Here is an 18,244-nt window from a genome sequence, read left to right as displayed (position 1 = left end):
CTCAGGCCCTGGTGTGGTGTAGGTGGCATCAGCTAGCAGCACAAGACATTGGAAAACAGCCAAAAGCAGTGTCGTTAATGTGCCCTCATTAATGGGGAGCTGCTTCTGGTCTTTTAATACACCCCTTCTCTGGATCAAAAGCGGTTCAATGACATGAAAATGAAAGGCTTACAGCACCAGGTATTCCCAGGCAGTCTCCCATCCAAGTACTAACCAAGCCCAGCCCTGCTTAGCTTCCGAGATCAGACGAGGTCGGGCGTGCTCAGGGTGGTATGGCCGTAAGCTGCTGGCCCCAGCACAATGTCTCAATTTATGGATTCAAGTGATTAGGTGGCAAGTACCTGAAGTTACGAAGACAATGCTATAACCATACCTGCATGTTTGCATAATACCCTAACCCAAAGGCTCAGTTTGGCATTTATCCAACATCACAGGCCCTGGATTGTTGAAGATGGCCTCAGGAACCAGCACAGGGCCTGGTGTGTTGTACATGGCCACAGCAAGGAGCACAGGGCCTGGTTTGGTGAAGATGGCCTCGGCCAGAAGCGCAGGGCCTGGTGTGATGTGAGTGGCCTGAGCAAGAGCCACAGGCCTTGGTGTGGTGTAAGTGGCCTCAGCCAGAAGCCACAGGCACTGGTGTGGTGTAAGTGGCCTCAGCCAGCAGCCACAGGCCCTGGTGTGGTGTAAGTGGCCGCAGCCAGCAGCCACAGGCCCTGGTGTGGTGTAAGTCGCCTCAGCCAGCAGCCACAGGCCCTGGTGTGGTGTAGTTGGCCTCAGCCAGCAGCCACAGGCCCTGGTGTGGTGTAGGTGGCCTCAGCCAGCAGCCACAGGCCCTGGTGTGGTGTAAGTGGCCTCAGCCAGCAGCCACAGGCCCTGGTGTGGTGTAAGTGGCCTGAGCAAGAGCCACAGGCCCTGGTGTGGTGTAAGTGGCCTGAGCAAGAGCCACAGACCCTGGTGTGGTGTAATTGGCCTCAATAGCAACTAATGCCCTGGTGTGGTGTAGGTGGCCTCAGCCAGCAGCCACAGGCCCTGGTGTGGTGTAAGTGGCCTCAGCCAGCAGCCACAGGCCCTGGTGTGGTGTAAGTGGCCTGAGCAAGTGCCACAGGCCTGGTGTGGTGTAAGTGGCCTGAGCAAGAGCCACAGACCCTGGTGTGGTGTAGTTGGCCTCAATAGCAACTAAGGCCCTGGTGTGGTGTAGGTGGCCTCAGCCAGCAGCCACAGGCCCTGGTGTGGTGTAAGTGGCCTCAGCCAGAGCCACAGGCCCTGATGTGGTGTAAGTGGCCCCAGCCGGTCACTCAGGCCCTGGTGTGGTGTAGGTGGCATCAGCTAGCAGCACAAGACATTGGAAAAGAGCCAAAAGCAATGTCGTTAATGTGCCCTCATTAGTGGGCAGCTGCTTTTGGTCTTTTAATACACCCCTTCTCTGGATCAAAAGCGGTTCAATGACATGAAAATGAAAGGCTTACAGCACCAGGTATTCCCAGGCAGTCTCCCATCCAAGTACTAACCAAGCCCAGCCCTGCTTAGCTTCCGAGATCAGACGAGGTCGGGTGTGCTCAGGGTGGTATGGCCATAAGCTGCTGGCCCCAGCACAATGACTCAATTTATGGATTCAAGTGATTAGGTGGCAAGTACCTGAAGTTACGAAGACAATCCTATAACCATACCTGCATGTTTGCATAATACCCTAACCCAAAGGCTCAGTTTGGCATTTATCCAACAGCACAGGCCCTGGATTGTTGAAGATGGCCTCAAGAACCAGCACAGGACCTGGTGTGTTTTACATGGCCACAGCAAGCAGCACAGGGCCTGGTTTGGTGAAGATGGCCTCAGCAAGCAGCCACAGGCCCTGGTTTGGTGTAAGTGGCCTCAGCCAGCAGCCACAGGCCCTGGTGTGGTGTAAGTGGCCTCAGCCAGCAGCCACAGGCCCTGGTGTGGTCTAAGTGGCCTCAGCCAGTGCCACAGGCCCTGGTGTGGTGTAAGTGGCCTGAGTAAGAGCCACAGGCCCTGGTGTGGTGTAAGTGGCCTCAGCCAGCAGCCACAGGCCCTGGTGTGGTGTAAGTGGCCTGAGCAAGTGCCACAGGCCCTGGTGTGGTGTAAGTGGCCTAAGCCAGAGCCACAGGCCCTGGTGTGGTGTAAGTGGCCTGAGCAAGAGCCACAGGGCCTGGTTTGGTGAAGATGGCCTCGGCCAGAAGCGCAGGGCCTGGTGTGATGTGAGTGGCCTGAGCAAGAGCCACAGGCCCTGGTGTGGTGTAAGTGGCCTCAGCCAGCAGCCACAGGCCCTGGTGTGGTGTAAGTCGCCTCAGCCAGAAGCCACAGGCACTGGTGTGGTGTAAGTGGCCTCAGCCAGCAGCAAAAGGGCCCTGGTGTGGTGTAAGTCGCCTCAGCCAGCAGCCACAGGCCCTGGTGTGGTGTAGATGGCCTCAGCCAGCAGCCACAGGCCCTGGTGTGGTGTAAGTGGCCTCAGCCAGCAGCCACAGGCCCTGGTGTGGTCTAAGTGGCCTCAGCCAGAAGCACAGGGCCTGGTGTGATATGAGTGGCCTGAGCAAGAGCCACAGGCCCTGGTGTGGTGTAGGTGGCCTCAGCCAGCAGCCACAGGCCCTGGTGTGGTGTAGGTGGCCTCAGCCAGCAGCCACAAGCCCTTGTGTGGTGTAAGTGGCCTCAGCCAGCAGCCACAGGCCCTGGTGTGGTGTAAGTGGCCTCAGCCAGTGCCACAGGCCCTGGTGTGGTGTAAGTGGCCTGAGCAAGAGCCACAGACCATGGTGTGGTGTAATTGGCCTCAATAGCAACTAAGGCCCTGGTGTGGTGTAAGTGGCCTCAGCCAGCAGCCACAGGCCCTGGTGTGGTGTAAGTGGCCTCAGCCAGTAGCCACAGGCCCTGGTGTGGTGTAAGTGGCCTCAGCCAGAGCCACAGGCCCTGATGTGGTGTAAGTGGCCCCAGCCGGTCACTCAGGCCCTGGTGTGGTGTAGGTGGCATCAGCTAGCAGCACAAGACATTGGAAAACAGCCAAAAGCAATGTCGTTAATGTGCCCTCATTAATGGGCAGCTGCTTTTGGTCTTTTAATACACCCCTTCTCTGGATCAAAAGCGGTTCAATGACATGAAAATGAAAGGCTTACAGCACCAGGTATTCCCAGGCAGTCTCCCATCCAAGTACTAACCAAGCCCAGCCCTGCTCAGCTTCCGAGATCAGACGAGGTCGGGCGTGCTCAGGGTGGTATGGCCGTAAGCTGCTGGCCCCAGCACAATGTCTCAATTTATGGATTCAGGTGATTAGGTGGCAAGTACCTGAAGTTACGAAGACAATCCTATAACCCTACCTTGATGTTTGCATAATACCCTAACCCAAAGGCTCAGTTTAGCATTTATCCAACAGCACAGGCCCTGGATTGTTGAAGATGGCCTCAGGAACCAGCACAGGGCCTGGTGTGTTGTACATGGCCACAGATAGCAGCACAGGGCCTGGTTTGGTGAAGATGGCCTCGGCCAGAAGCGCAGGGCCTGATGTGATGTGAGTGGCCTCAATAGCAAATAAGGCCCTGGTGTGGTGTAAGTGGCCTCAGCCAGCAGCCACAGGCCCTGGTGTGGTGTAAGTGGCCTCAGCCAGTGCCACAGGCCCTGGTGTGGTGTAAGTGGCCTGAGCAAGAGCCAAAGACCCTGGTGTGGTGTAATTGGCCTCAATAGCAACTAAGGCCCTGGTTTGGTGTAGGTGGCATCAGCTAGCAGCACAAGACATTGGAAAACAGCCAAAAGCAATGTCGTTAATGTACCCTCATTAATGGGCAGCTGCTTTTGGTCTTTTAATACACCCCTTCTCTGGATCAAAAGCGGTTCAATGACATGAAAATGAAAGGCTTACAGCACCAGGTTTTCCCCCATCCAAGTACTAACCAAGCCCAGGCCTGCTTAGCTTCCGAGATCAGACGAGGTCGGGCGTGCTCAGGGTGGTATGGCCGTAAGCTGCTGGCTCCAGAACAATGTCTCAATTTATGGATTCAAGTGATTAGGTGGCAAGTACCTGAAGTTACGAAGACAATCCTATAACCATACCTGCATGTTTGCATAATACCCTAACCCAAAGGCTCAGTTTGGCATTTATCCAACAGCACAGGCCCTGGATTGTTGAAGATGGCCTCAGGAACCAGCACAGGGCCTGATGTGTTGTACATGGCCACAGCAAGCAGCACAGGGCCTGGTTTGGTGAAGATGGCCTCGGCCAGAAGCACAGGGCCTGGTGTGATATGAGTGGCCTGAGCAAGAGCCACAGGCCCTGGTGTGTTGTAAGTGGCCTCAGCCAGCAGCCACAGGCCCTTGTGTGGTGTAATTGGCCTCAATAGCAACTAAGGCCCTGGTGTGGTGTAGGTGGCCTCAGCCAGCAGCCACAGGCCCTGGTGTGGTGTAAGTGGCCTCAGCCAGCAGCCACAGGCCCTGGTGTGGTGTAAGTGGCATCAGCTAGCAGCACAAGACATTGGAAAACAGCCAAAAGCAGTGTCGTTAATGTGCCCTCATTAATGGGCAGCTGCTTTTGGTCTTTTAATACACCCCTTCTGTGGATCAAAAGCGGTTCAATGACATGAAAATCAAAGGCTTACAGCACCAGGTATTCCCAGGCAGTCTCCCATCCAAGTACTAACCAAGCCCAGCCCTGCTTAGCTTCCGAGATCAGACGAGGTCGGGCGTGCTCAGGGTGGTATGGCCGTAAGCTGCTGGCTCCAGCACAATGTCTCAATTTATGGATTCAAGTGATTAGGTGGCAAGTACCTGAAGTTACGAAGACAATGCTATAACCATACCTGCATGTTTGCATAATACCCTAACCCAAAGGCTCAGTTTGGCATTTATCCAACAGCACAGGCCCTGGATTGTTGAAGATGGCCTCAGGAACCAGCACAGGGCCTGGTGTGTTGTACATGGCCACAGCAAGGAGCACAGGGCCTGGTTTGGTGAAGATGGCCTCGGCCAGAAGCGCAGGGCCTGGTGTGATGTGAGTGGCCTGAGCAAGAGCCACAGGCCTTGGTGTGGTGTAAGTGGCCTCAGCCAGCAGCCACAGGCCCTGGTGTGGTGTAAGTCGCCTCAGCCAGAAGCCACAGGCACTGGTGTGGTGTAAGTGGCCTCAGCCAGCAGCCACAGGCCCTGGTGTGGTGTAGGTGGCCTCAGCCAGCAGCCACAGGCCCTGGTGTGGTGTAGGTGGCCTCAGCCAGCAGCCACAGGCCCTGGTGTGGTGTAAGTGGCCTCAGCCAGCAGCCACAGGCCCTGGTGTGGTGTAAGTGGCCTGAGCAAGAGCCACAGGCCCTGGTGTGGTGTAAGTGGCCTCAGCCAGCAGCCACAGGCCCTGGTGTGGTGTAAGTGGCCTGAGCAAGTGCCACAGGCCCTGGTGTGGTGTAAGTGGCCTGCGCAAGTGCCACAGGCCCTGGTGTGGTGTAAGTGGCCTCAATAGCAAATAAGGCCCTGGTGTGGTGTAAGTGGCCTGAGCAAGAACCACAGGGCCTGGTTTGGTGAAGATGGCCTCGGCCAGAAGCGCAGGGCCTGGTGTGATGTGAGTGGCCTGAGCAAGAGCCACAGGCCCTGGTGTGGTGTAAGTGGCCTCAGCCAGCAGCCACAGGCCCTGGTGTGGTGTAAGTGGCCTCAGCCAGAAGCCACAGGCACTGGTGTGGTGTAAGTGGCCTCAGCCAGCAGCAAAAGGGCCCTGGTGTGGTGTAGGTGGCCTCAGCCAGCAGCCACAGGCCCTGGTGTGGTGTAAGTGGCCTCAATAGCAACTAAGGCCCTGGTGTGGTGTAAGTGGCTTCAGCCAGCAGCCACAGGCCCTGGTGTGGTGTAAGTGGCCTCAGCCAGCAGCCACAGGCCCTGGTGTGGTGTAGGTGGCCTCAGCCAGCAGCCACAGGCCCTGGTGTGGTGTAAGTGGCCTCAATAGCAACTAAGGCCCTGGTGTGGTGTAAGTGGCTTCAGCCAGCAGCCACAGGCTCTGGTGTGGTGTAACTGGCCTCAGCCAGCAGCCACAGGCCCTGATGTGGTGTAAGTGGCCCCAGCCGGTCACTCAGGCCCTGGTGTGGTGTAAGTCGCCTCAGCCAGAAGCCACAGGCACTGGTGTGGTGTAAGTGGCCTCAGCCAGTGCCACAGGCCCTGGTGTGGTGTGAGTGGCCTCAGCCAGAAGCCACAGGCACTGGTGTGGTGTAAGTGGCCTCAGCCAGCAGCAAAAGGGCCCTGGTGTGGTGTAAGTCGCCTCAGCCAGCAGCCACAGGCCCTGGTGTGGTGTAAGTGGCCCCAGCCGGTCACTCAGGCCCTGGTGTGGTGTAGGTGGCATCAGCTAGCAGCACAAGACATTGGAAAACAGCCAAAAGCAGTGTCGTTAATGTGCCCTCATTAATGGGCAGCTGCTTTTGGTCTTTTAATACACCCCTTCTCTGGATCAAAAGCGGTTCAATGATATGAAAATGAAAGGCTTACAGCACCAGGTATTCCCAGGCAGTCTCCCATCCAAGTACTAACCAAGCCCAGCCCTGCTTAGCTTCCGAGATCAGACGAGGTCGGGCGTGCTCACGGTGGTATGGCCGTAAGCTGCTGGCTCCAGCACAATGTCTCAATTTATGGATTCAAGTGATTAGGTGGCAAGTACCTGAAGTTACGAAGACAATGCTATAACCATACCTGCATGTTTGCATAATACCCTAACCCAAAGGCTCAGTTTGGCATTTATCCAACAGCACAGGCCCTGGATTGTTGAAGATGGCCTCAGGAACCAGCACAGGGCCTGGTGTGTTGTACATGGCCACAGCAAGGAGCACAGGGCCTGGTTTGGTGAAGATGGCCTCGGCCAGAAGCGCAGGGCCTGGTGTGATGTGAGTGGCCTGAGCAAGAGCCACAGGCCTTGGTGTGGTGTAAGTGGCCTCAGCCAGCAGCCACAGGCCCTGGTGTGGTGTAAGTCGCCTCAGCCAGAAGCCACAGGCACTGGTGTGGTGTAAGTGGCCTCAGCCAGCAGCCACAGGCCCTGGTGTGGTGTAGGTGGCCTCAGCCAGCAGCCACAGGCCCTGGTGTGGTGTAGGTGGCCTCAGCCAGCAGCCACAGGCCCTGGTGTGGTGTAAGTGGCCTCAGCCAGCAGCCACAGGCCCTGGTGTGGTGTAAGTGGCCTGAGCAAGAGCCACAGGCCCTGGTGTGGTGTAAGTGGCCTCAGCCAGCAGCCACAGGCCCTGGTGTGGTGTAAGTGGCCTGAGCAAGTGCCACAGGCCCTGGTGTGGTGTAAGTGGCCTGAGCAAGTGCCACAGGCCCTGGTGTGGTGTAAGTGGCCTCAATAGCAAATAAGGCCCTGGTGTGGTGTAAGTGGCCTGAGCAAGAACCACAGGGCCTGGTTTGGTGAAGATGGCCTCGGCCAGAAGCGCAGGGCCTGGTGTGATGTGAGTGGCCTGAGCAAGAGCCACAGGCCCTGGTGTGGTGTAAGTGGCCTCAGCCAGCAGCCACAGGCCCTGGTGTGGTGTAAGTGGCCTCAGCCAGAAGCCACAGGCACTGGTGTGGTGTAAGTGGCCTCAGCCAGCAGCAAAAGGGCCCTGGTGTGGTGTAGGTGGCCTCAGCCAGCAGCCACAGGCCCTGGTGTGGTGTAAGTGGCCTCAATAGCAACTAAGGCCCTGGTGTGGTGTAAGTGGCTTCAGCCAGCAGCCACAGGCCCTGGTGTGGTGTAGGTGGCCTCAGCCAGCAGCCACAGGCCCTGGTGTGGTGTAAGTGGCCTCAATAGCAACTAAGGCCCTGGTGTGGTGTAAGTGGCTTCAGCCAGCAGCCACAGGCTCTGGTGTGGTGTAACTGGCCTCAGCCAGCAGCCACAGGCCCTGATGTGGTGTAAGTGGCCCCAGCCGGTCACTCAGGCCCTGGTGTGGTGTAGGTGGCATCAGCCAGCAGCCACAGGCCCTGGTGTGGTGTAAGTCGCCTCAGCCAGAAGCCACAGGCACTGGTGTGGTGTAAGTGGCCTCAGCCAGCAGCAAAAGGGCCCTGGTGTGGTGTAAGTCGCCTCAGCCAGCAGCCACAGGCCCTGGTGTGGTGTAGGTGGCCTCAGCCAGCAGCCACAGGCCCTGGTGTGGTGTAAGTGGCCTCAGCCAGCAGCCACAGGCCCTGTTGTGGTGTAAGTGGCCTCAGCCAGCAGCCACAGGCCCTGGTGTGGTGTAAGTGGCCTCAGCCAGTGCCACAGGCCCTGGTGTGGTGTAAGTGGCCTGAGCAAGAGCCACAGACCCTGGTGTGGTATAATTGGCCTCAGCCAGCAGCCACAGGCCCTGGTGTGGTGTAAGTCGCCTCAGACAGAAGCCACAGGCACTGGTGTGGTGTAAGTGGCCTCAGCCAGCAGCAAAAGGGCCCTGGTGTGGTATAAGTCGCCTCAGCCAGCAGCCACAGGCCCTGGTGTGGTGTAGGTGGCCTCAGCCAGCAGCCACAGGCCCTGGTGTGGTGTAAGTGGCCTGAGCAAGAGCCACATACCCTGGTGTGGTGTAATTGGCCTCAATAGCAACTAATGCCCTGGTGTGGTGTAAGTGGCCTCAGCCAGCAGCCACAGGCCCTGGTGTGGTGTAAGTGGCCTCAGCCAGAGCCACAGGCCCTGATGTGGTGTAAGTGGCCCCAGCCGGTCACTCAGGCCCTGGTGTGGTGTAGGTGGCATCAGCTAGCAGCACAAGACATTGGAAAACAGCCAAAAGCAATGTCGTTAATGTGCCCTCATTAATGGGCAGCTGCTTTTGGTCTTTTAATACACCCCTTCTCTGGATCAAAAGCGGTTCAATGACATTAAAATGAAAGGCTTACAGCACCAGGTATTCCCAGGCAGTTTCCCATCCAAGTACTAACCAAGCCCAGCCCTGCTCAGCTTCCGAGATCAGACGAGGTCGGGCGTGCTCAGGGTGGTATGGCCGTAAGCTGCTGGGCCCAGCACAATGTCTCAATTTATGGATTCAGGTGATTAGGTGGCAAGTACCTGAAGTTACGAAGACAATACTATAACCCTACCTTCATGTTTGCATAATACCCTAACCCAAAGGCTCAGTTTAGCATTTATCCAACAGCACAGGCCCTGGATTGTTGAAGATGGCCTCAGGAACCAGCACAGGGCCTGGTGTGTTGTACATGGCCACAGCTAGCAGCACAGGGCCTGGTTTGGTGAAGATGGCCTCGGCCAGAAGCGCAGGGCCTGGTGTGATGTGAGTGGCCTGAGCAAGAGCCACAGGCCCTGGTGTGGTGTAATTGGCCTCAATAGCAACTAAGGCCCTGGTGTGGTGTAAGTGGCCTGAGCAAGAGCCACATACCCTGGTGTGGTGTAATTGGCCTCAATAGCAACTAAGGCCCTGGTGTGGTGTAGGTGGCCTCAGCCAGCAGCCACAGGCCCTGGTGTGGTGTAAGTGGCCTCAGCCAGAGCAACAGGCCCTGGTGTGGTGTAAGTGGCCTCAGCCAGCAGCAAAAGGGCCCTGGTGTGGTGTAGGTGGCCTCAGCCAGCAGCCACAGGCCCTGGTGTGGTGTAAGTGGCCTCAATAGCAACTAAGGCCCTGGTGTGGTGTAAGTGGCTTCAGCCAGCAGCCACAGGCCCTGGTGTGGTGTAAGTGGCCTCAGCCAGCAGCCACAGGCCCTGGTGTGGTGTAGGTGGCCTCAGCCAGCAGCCACAGGCCCTGGTGTGGTGTAAGTGGCCTCAATAGCAACTAAGGCCCTGGTGTGGTGTAAGTGGCTTCAGCCAGCAGCCACAGGCTCTGGTGTGGTGTAACTGGCCTCAGCCAGCAGCCACAGGCCCTGATGTGGTGTAAGTGGCCCCAGCCGGTCACTCAGGCCCTGGTGTGGTGTAGGTGGCATCAGCCAGCAGCCACAGGCCCTGGTGTGGTGTAAGTCGCCTCAGCCAGAAGCCACAGGCACTGGTGTGGTGTAAGTGGCCTCAGCCAGCAGCAAAAGGGCCCTCGTGTGGTGTAAGTCGCCTCAGCCAGCAGCCACAGGCCCTGGTGTGGTGTAGGTGGCCTCAGCCAGCAGCCACAGGCCCTGGTGTGGTGTAAGTGGCCTCAGCCAGCAGCCACAGGCCCTGGTGTGGTGTAAGTGGCCTCAGCCAGCAGCCACAGGCCCTGGTGTGGTGTAAGTGGCCTCAGCCAGTGCCACAGGCCCTGGTGTGGTGTAAGTGGCCTGAGCAAGAGCCACAGACCCTGGTGTGGTATAATTGGCCTCAGCCAGCAGCCACAGGCCCTGGTGTGGTGTAAGTCGCCTCAGACAGAAGCCACAGGCACTGGTGTGGTGTAAGTGGCCTCAGCCAGCAGCAAAAGGGCCCTGGTGTGGTATAAGTCGCCTCAGCCAGCAGCCACAGGCCCTGGTGTGGTGTAGGTGGCCTCAGCCACCAGCCACAGGCTCTGGTGTGGTGTAAGTAGCCTCAGCCAGCAGCCACAGGCCCTGGTGTGGTGTAAGTGGCCTCAGCCAGCAGCCACAGGCCCTGGTGTGGTGTAAGTGGCCTCAGCCAGTGCCACAGGCCCTGGTGTGGTGTAAGTGGCCTGAGCAAGAGCCACAGGCCCTGGTGTGGTGTAAGTGGCCTGAGCAAGAGCCACAGACCCTGGTGTGGTGTAATTGGCCTCAATAGCAACTAATGCCCTGGTGTGGTGTAGGTGGCCTCAGCCAGCAGCCACAGGCCCGGGTGTGGTGTAAGTGGCCTGAGCAAGAGCCACAGGCCCTGGTGTGGTGTAAGTGGCCTGAGCAAGAGCCACAGACCCTGGTGTGGTGTAAGTGGCCTCAATAGCAACTAATGCCCTGGTGTGGTGTAAGTGGCTTCAGCCAGCAGCCACAGGCTCTGGTGTGGTGTAACTGGCCTCAGCCAGCAGCCACAGGCCCTGGTGTGGTGTAAGTGGCCTCAGCCAGAGCCACAGGCCCTGATGTGGTGTAAGTGGCCCCAGCCGGTCACTCAGGCCCTGGTGTGGTGTAGGTGGCATCAGCTAGCAGCACAAAACATTGGAAAACAGCCAAAAGCAGTGTCGTTAATGTGCCCTCATTAATGGGGAGCTGCTTCTGGTCTTTTAATACACCCCTTCTCTGGATCAAAAGCGGTTCAATGATATGAAAAAGAAAGGCTTACAGCACCAGGTATTCCCAGGTAGTCTCCCATCCAAGTACTAACCAAGCCCAGCCCTGCTTAGCTTCCGAGATCAGACGAGGTCGGGCGTGCTCAGGGTGGTATGGCCGTAAGCTGCTGGGCCCAGCACAATGTCTCAATTTATGGATTCAAGTGATTAGGTGGCAAGTACCTGAAGTTACGAAGACAATCCTATAACCATACCTGCATGTTTGCATAATACCCTAACCCAAAGGCTCAGTTTGGCATTTATCCAACAGCACAGGCCCTGGATTGTTGAAGATGGCCTCAGGAAACAGCACAGGGCCTGGTGTGTTGTACATGGCCACAGCAAGCAGCACAGGGCCTGGTTTGGTGAAGATGGCCTCGGCCAGAAGCACAGGGCCTGGTGTGATATGAGTGGCCTGAGCAAGAGCCACAGGCCCTGGTGTGGTGTAAGTGGCCAGAGCAAGAGCCACAGGCCCTGGTGTGGTGTAAGTGGCCTGAGCAAGAGCCACAGGCCCTGGTGTGGTGTAGGTGGCCTCAGCCAGCAGCCACAGGCCCTGGTGTGGTGTAGGTGGCCTCAGCCAGCAGCCACAAGCCCTTGTGTGGTGTAAGTGGCCTCAGCCAGCAGCCACAGGCCCTGGTGTGGTGTAAGTGGCCTCAGCCAGTGCCACAGGCCCTGGTGTGGTGTAAGTGGCCTGAGCAAGAGCCACAGGCTCTGGTGTGGTGTAATTGGCCTCAATAGCAACTAAGGCCCTGGTTTTGTGTATGTGGCCTCAGCCAGCAAATAAGGCCGTGGTGTGGTGTAGGTGGCCTCAGCCAGCAGCCACAGGCCCTGGTGTGGTGTAAGTGGCCTCAGCCAGAGCAACAGGCCCTGGTGTGGTGTAAGTGGCCTCAGCCAGCAGCAAAAGGGCCCTGGTGTGGTGTAGGTGGCCTCAGCCAGCAGCCACAGGCCCTGGTGTGGTGTAAGTGGCCTCAATAGCAACTAAGGCCCTGGTGTGGTGTAAGTGGCTTCAGCCAGCAGCCACAGGCCCTGGTGTGGTGTAAGTGGCCTCAGCCAGCAGCCACAGGCCCTGGTGTGGTGTAGGTGGCCTCAGCCAGCAGCCACAGGCCCTGGTGTGGTGTAAGTGGCCTCAATAGCAACTAAGGCCCTGGTGTGGTGTAAGTGGCTTCAGCCAGCAGCCACAGGCTCTGGTGTGGTGTAACTGGCCTCAGCCAGCAGCCACAGGCCCTGATGTGGTGTAAGTGGCCCCAGCCGGTCACTCAGGCCCTGGTGTGGTGTAGGTGGCATCAGCCAGCAGCCACAGGCCCTGGTGTGGTGTAAGTCGCCTCAGCCAGAAGCCACAGGCACTGGTGTGGTGTAAGTGGCCTCAGCCAGCAGCAAAAGGGCCCTGGTGTGGTGTAAGTCGCCTCAGCCAGCAGCCACAGGCCCTGGTGTGGTGTAGGTGGCCTCAGCCAGCAGCCACAGGCCCTGGTGTGGTGTAAGTGGCCTCAGCCAGCAGCCACAGGCCCTGGTGTGGTGTAAGTGGCCTCAGCCAGCAGCCACAGGCCCTGGTGTGGTGTAAGTGGCCTCAGCCAGTGCCACAGGCCCTGGTGTGGTGTAAGTGGCCTGAGCAAGAGCCACAGACCCTGGTGTGGTATAATTGGCCTCAGCCAGCAGCCACAGGCCCTGGTGTGGTGTAAGTCGCCTCAGACAGAAGCCACAGGCACTGGTGTGGTGTAAGTGGCCTCAGCCAGCAGCAAAAGGGCCCTGGTGTGGTATAAGTCGCCTCAGCCAGCAGCCACAGGCCCTGGTGTGGTGTAGGTGGCCTCAGCCACCAGCCACAGGCTCTGGTGTGGTGTAAGTAGCCTCAGCCAGCAGCCACAGGCCCTGGTGTGGTGTAAGTGGCCTCAGCCAGCAGCCACAGGCCCTGGTGTGGTGTAAGTGGCCTCAGCCAGTGCCACAGGCCCTGGTGTGGTGTAAGTGGCCTGAGCAAGAGCCACAGGCCCTGGTGTGGTGTAAGTGGCCTGAGCAAGAGCCACAGACCCTGGTGTGGTGTAATTGGCCTCAATAGCAACTAATGCCCTGGTGTGGTGTAGGTGGCCTCAGCCAGCAGCCACAGGCCCTGGTGTGGTGTAAGTGGCCTGAGCAAGAGCCACAGGCCCTGGTGTGGTGTAAGTGGCCTGAGCAAGAGCCACAGACCCTGGTGTGGTGTAATTGGCCTCAATAGCAACTAATGCCCTGGTGTGGTGTAGGTGGCCTCAGCCAGCAGCCACAGGCCCTGGTGTGGTGTAAGTGGCCTCAGCTAGCAGCCACAGGCCCTGGTGTGGTGTGAGTGGCCTCAGCCAGCAGCCACAGGCCCTGGTGTGGTCTAAGTGGCCTCAGCCAGTGCCACAGGCCCTGGTGTGGTGTAAGTGGCCTGAGCAAGAGCCACAGGCCCTGGTGTGGTGTAAGTGGCCTCAGCCAGCAGCCACAGGCCCTGGTGTGGTGTAAGTGGCCTGAGCAAGTGCCACAGGCCCTGGTGTGGTGTAAGTGGCCTAAGCCAGAGCCACAGGCCCTGGTGTGGTGTAAGTGGCCTCAATAGCAAATAAGGCCCTGGTGTGGTGTAAGTGGCCTGAGCAAGAACCACAGGGCCTGGTTTGGTGAAGATGGCCTCGGCCAGAAGCGCAGGGCCTGGTGTGATGTGAGTGGCCTGAGCAAGAGCCACAGGCCCTGGTGTGGTGTAAGTGGCCTCAGCCAGCAGCCACAGGCCCTGGTGTGGTGTAAGTGGCCTCAGCCAGAAGCCACAGGCACTGGTGTGGTGTAAGTGGCCTCAGCCAGCAGCAAAAGGGCCCTGGTGTGGTGTAGGTGGCCTCAGCCAGCAGCCACAGGCCCTGGTGTGGTGTAAGTGGCCTCAATAGCAACTAAGGCCCTGGTGTGGTGTAAGTGGCTTCAGCCAGCAGCCACAGGCCCTGGTGTGGTGTAAATGGCCTCAGCCAGCAGCCACAGGCCCTGGTGTGGTGTAGGTGGCCTCAGCCAGCAGCCACAGGCCCTGGTGTGGTGTAAGTGGCCTCAATAGCAACTAAGGCCCTGGTGTGGTGTAAGTGGCTTCAGCCAGCAGCCACAGGCTCTGGTGTGGTGTAACTGGCCTCAGCCAGCAGCCACAGGCCCTGGTGTGGTGTAAGTGGCCTCAGCCAGAGCCACAGGCCCTGATGTGGTGTAAGTGGCCCCAGCCGGTCACTCAGGCCCTGGTGTGGTGTAGGTGGCATCAGCTAGCAGCACAAGACATTGGAAAACAGCCAAAAGCAGTGTCGTTAATGTGCCCTCATTAATGGGGAGCTGCTTCTGGTCTTTTAATACACCCCTTCTCTGGATCAAAAGCGGTTCAATGACATGAAAATGAAAGGCTTACAGCACCAGGTATTCCCAGGCAGTCTCCCATCCAAGTACTAACCAAGCCCAGCCCTGCTTAGCTTCCGAGATCAGACGAGGTCGGGCGTGCTCAGGGTGGTATGGCCGTAAGCTGCTGGCCCCAGCACAATGTCTCAATTTATGGATTCAAGTGATTAGGTGGCAAGTACCTGAAGTTACGAAGACAATGCTATAACCATACCTGCATGTTTGCATAATACCCTAACCCAAAGGCTCAGTTTGGCATTTATCCAACATCACAGGCCCTGGATTGTTGAAGATGGCCTCAGGAACCAGCACAGGGCCTGGTGTGTTGTACATGGCCACAGCAAGGAGCACAGGGCCTGGTTTGGTGAAGATGGCCTCGGCCAGAAGCGCAGGGCCTGGTGTGATGTGAGTGGCCTGAGCAAGAGCCACAGGCCTTGGTGTGGTGTAAGTGGCCTCAGCCAGAAGCCACAGGCACTGGTGTGGTGTAAGTGGCCTCAGCCAGCAGCCACAGGCCCTGGTGTGGTGTAAGTGGCCGCAGCCAGCAGCCACAGGCCCTGGTGTGGTGTAAGTCGCCTCAGCCAGCAGCCACAGGCCCTGGTGTGGTGTAGTTGGCCTCAGCCAGCAGCCACAGGCCCTGGTGTGGTGTAGGTGGCCTCAGCCAGCAGCCACAGGCCCTGGTGTGGTGTAAGTGGCCTCAGCCAGCAGCCACAGGCCCTGGTGTGGTGTAAGTGGCCTGAGCAAGAGCCACAGGCCCTGGTGTGGTGTAAGTGGCCTGAGCAAGAGCCACAGACCCTGGTGTGGTGTAATTGGCCTCAATAGCAACTAATGCCCTGGTGTGGTGTAGGTGGCCTCAGCCAGCAGCCACAGGCCCTGGTGTGGTGTAAGTGGCCTCAGCCAGCAGCCACAGGCCCTGGTGTGGTGTAAGTGGCCTGAGCAAGTGCCACAGGCCTGGTGTGGTGTAAGTGGCCTGAGCAAGAGCCACAGACCCTGGTGTGGTGTAGTTGGCCTCAATAGCAACTAAGGCCCTGGTGTGGTGTAGGTGGCCTCAGCCAGCAGCCACAGGCCCTGGTGTGGTGTAAGTGGCCTCAGCCAGAGCCACAGGCCCTGATGTGGTGTAAGTGGCCCCAGCCGGTCACTCAGGCCCTGGTGTGGTGTAGGTGGCATCAGCTAGCAGCACAAGACATTGGAAAAGAGCCAAAAGCAATGTCGTTAATGTGCCCTCATTAGTGGGCAGCTGCTTTTGGTCTTTTAATACACCCCTTCTCTGGATCAAAAGCGGTTCAATGACATGAAAATGAAAGGCTTACAGCACCAGGTATTCCCAGGCAGTCTCCCATCCAAGTACTAACCAAGCCCAGCCCTGCTTAGCTTCCGAGATCAGACGAGGTCGGGTGTGCTCAGGGTGGTATGGCCATAAGCTGCTGGCCCCAGCACAATGACTCAATTTATGGATTCAAGTGATTAGGTGGCAAGTACCTGAAGTTACGAAGACAATCCTATAACCATACCTGCATGTTTGCATAATACCCTAACCCAAAGGCTCAGTTTGGCATTTATCCAACAGCACAGGCCCTGGATTGTTGAAGATGGCCTCAAGAACCAGCACAGGACCTGGTGTGTTTTACATGGCCACAGCAAGCAGCACAGGGCCTGGTTTGGTGAAGATGGCCTCAGCAAGCAGCCACAGGCCCTGGTTTGGTGTAAGTGGCCTCAGCCAGCAGCCACAGGCCCTGGTGTGGTGTAAGTGGCCTCAGCCAGCAGCCACAGGCCCTGGTGTGGTCTAAGTGGCCTCAGCCAGTGCCACAGGCCCTGGTGTGGTGTAAGTGGCCTGAGTAAGAGCCACAGGCCCTGGTGTGGTGTAAGTGGCCTCAGCCAGCAGCCACAGGCCCTGGTGTGGTGTAAGTGGCCTGAGCAAGTGCCACAGGCCCTGGTGTGGTGTAAGTGGCCTAAGCCAGAGCCACAGGCCCTGGTGTGGTGTAAGTGGCCTGAGCAAGAGCCACAGGGCCTGGTTTGGTGAAGATGGCCTCGGCCAGAAGCGCAGGGCCTGGTGTGATGTGAGTGGCCTGAGCAAGAGCCACATACCCTGGTGTGGTGTAATTGGCCTCAATAGCAACTAAGGCCCTGGTGTGGTGTAGGTGGCCTCAGCCAGCAGCCACAGGCCCTGGTGTGGTGTAAGTGGCCTCAATAGCAACTAAGGCCCTGGTGTGGTGTAAGTGGCTTCAGCCAGCAGCCACAGGCTCTGGTGTGGTGTAACTGGCCTCAGCCAGCAGCCACAGGCCCTGATGTGGTGTAAGTGGCCCCAGCCGGTCACTCAGGCCCTGGTGTGGTGTAGGTGGCATCAGCCAGCAGCCACAGGCCCTGGTGTGGTGTAAGTCGCCTCAGCCAGAAGCCACAGGCACTGGTGTGGTGTAAGTGGCCTCAGCCAGTGCCACAGGCCCTGGTGTGGTGTGAGTGGCCTCAGCCAGAAGCCACAGGCACTGGTGTGGTGTAAGTGGCCTCAGCCAGCAGCAAAAGGGCCTTGGTGTGGTGTAAGTCGCCTCAGCCAGCAGCCACAGGCCCTGGTGTGGTGTAAGTGGCCCCAGCCGGTCACTCAGGCCCTGGTGTGGTGTAGGTGGCATCAGCTAGCAGCACAAGACATTGGAAAACAGCCAAAAGCAGTGTCGTTAATGTGCCCTCATTAATGGGCAGCTGCTTTTGGTCTTTTAATACACCCCTTCTCTGGATCAAAAGCGGTTCAATGATATGAAAATGAAAGGCTTACAGCACCAGGTATTCCCAGGCAGTCTCCCATCCAAGTACTAACCAAGCCCAGCCCTGCTTAGCTTCCGAGATCAGACGAGGTCGGGCGTGCTCACGGTGGTATGGCCGTAAGCTGCTGGCTCCAGCACAATGTCTCAATTTATGGATTCAAGTGATTAGGTGGCAAGTACCTGAAGTTACGAAGACAATGCTATAACCATACCTGCATGTTTGCATAATACCCTAACCCAAAGGCTCAGTTTGGCATTTATCCAACAGCACAGGCCCTGGATTGTTGAAGATGGCCTCAGGAACCAGCACAGGGCCTGGTGTGTTGTACATGGCCACAGCAAGGAGCACAGGGCCTGGTTTGGTGAAGATGGCCTCGGCCAGAAGCGCAGGGCCTGGTGTGATGTGAGTGGCCTGAGCAAGAGCCACAGGCCTTGGTGTGGTGTAAGTGGCCTCAGCCAGCAGCCACAGGCCCTGGTGTGGTGTAAGTCGCCTCAGCCAGAAGCCACAGGCACTGGTGTGGTGTAAGTGGCCTCAGCCAGCAGCCACAGGCCCTGGTGTGGTGTAAGTGGCCTGAGCAAGAGCCACAGGCCCTGGTGTGGTGTAAGTGGCCTCAGCCAGCAGCCACAGGCCCTGGTGTGGTGTAAGTGGCCTGAGCAAGTGCCACAGGCCCTGGTGTGGTGTAAGTGGCCTGAGCAAGTGCCACAGGCCCTGGTGTGGTGTAAGTGGCCTCAATAGCAAATAAGGCCCTGGTGTGGTGTAAGTGGCCTGAGCAAGAACCACAGGGCCTGGTTTGGTGAAGATGGCCTCGGCCAGAAGCGCAGGGCCTGGTGTGATGTGAGTGGCCTGAGCAAGAGCCACAGGCCCTGGTGTGGTGTAAGTGGCCTCAGCCAGCAGCCACAGGCCCTGGTGTGGTGTAAGTGGCCTCAGCCAGAAGCCACAGGCACTGGTGTGGTGTAAGTGGCCTCAGCCAGCAGCAAAAGGGCCCTGGTGTGGTGTAGGTGGCCTCAGCCAGCAGCCACAGGCCCTGGTGTGGTGTAAGTGGCCTCAATAGCAACTAAGGCCCTGGTGTGGTGTAAGTGGCTTCAGCCAGCAGCCACAGG

The 18,244-nt window shown here is 58.0% G+C and overlaps 6 non-coding genes and 5 pseudogenes across 6 annotated transcripts; all 11 read right to left on the bottom strand.

The window, feature by feature from the left end:
• Positions 1–165: 165 nt before the first annotated feature.
• LOC146715778 (5S ribosomal RNA) lies at positions 166–284 on the bottom strand. The gene has a single exon (XR_014919582.1). It is a non-coding gene; the product is annotated as a 5S ribosomal RNA (ribosomal RNA).
• A 1,175-nt stretch (positions 285–1,459) lies between these two features.
• Positions 1,460–1,578, bottom strand: LOC146715777 (5S ribosomal RNA). The gene has a single exon (XR_014919633.1). It is a non-coding gene; the product is annotated as a 5S ribosomal RNA (ribosomal RNA).
• A 1,534-nt stretch (positions 1,579–3,112) lies between these two features.
• LOC146715776 (5S ribosomal RNA) lies at positions 3,113–3,231 on the bottom strand (annotated as a pseudogene).
• Positions 3,232–3,852: 621 nt separating this feature from the next.
• On the bottom strand, positions 3,853–3,961 carry LOC146715775 (5S ribosomal RNA; annotated as a pseudogene).
• Positions 3,962–4,585: 624 nt separating this feature from the next.
• On the bottom strand, positions 4,586–4,704 carry LOC146715774 (5S ribosomal RNA). The gene has a single exon (XR_014919581.1). It is a non-coding gene; the product is annotated as a 5S ribosomal RNA (ribosomal RNA).
• A 1,733-nt stretch (positions 4,705–6,437) lies between these two features.
• LOC146715773 (5S ribosomal RNA) lies at positions 6,438–6,556 on the bottom strand (annotated as a pseudogene).
• A 2,209-nt stretch (positions 6,557–8,765) lies between these two features.
• On the bottom strand, positions 8,766–8,884 carry LOC146715772 (5S ribosomal RNA; annotated as a pseudogene).
• A 2,165-nt stretch (positions 8,885–11,049) lies between these two features.
• On the bottom strand, positions 11,050–11,168 carry LOC146715771 (5S ribosomal RNA). The gene has a single exon (XR_014919700.1). It is a non-coding gene; the product is annotated as a 5S ribosomal RNA (ribosomal RNA).
• Positions 11,169–14,399: 3,231 nt separating this feature from the next.
• Positions 14,400–14,518, bottom strand: LOC146715770 (5S ribosomal RNA). The gene has a single exon (XR_014919580.1). It is a non-coding gene; the product is annotated as a 5S ribosomal RNA (ribosomal RNA).
• A 1,175-nt stretch (positions 14,519–15,693) lies between these two features.
• LOC146715769 (5S ribosomal RNA) lies at positions 15,694–15,812 on the bottom strand. The gene has a single exon (XR_014919622.1). It is a non-coding gene; the product is annotated as a 5S ribosomal RNA (ribosomal RNA).
• A 1,335-nt stretch (positions 15,813–17,147) lies between these two features.
• Positions 17,148–17,266, bottom strand: LOC146715768 (5S ribosomal RNA; annotated as a pseudogene).
• Between the last annotated feature and the right edge of the window lie 978 nt (positions 17,267–18,244).

The sequence above is a fragment of the Copadichromis virginalis genome, linkage group LG3, assembly GCF_057382275.1.
Source record: "Copadichromis virginalis isolate Kocher_CV1m ecotype Utaka linkage group LG3, C_Virginalis_male_GT1.1, whole genome shotgun sequence".
Lineage (NCBI taxonomy): Eukaryota > Metazoa > Chordata > Actinopteri > Cichliformes > Cichlidae > Copadichromis > Copadichromis virginalis.
This window is presented reverse-complemented; position numbering and strand designations above follow the sequence as displayed.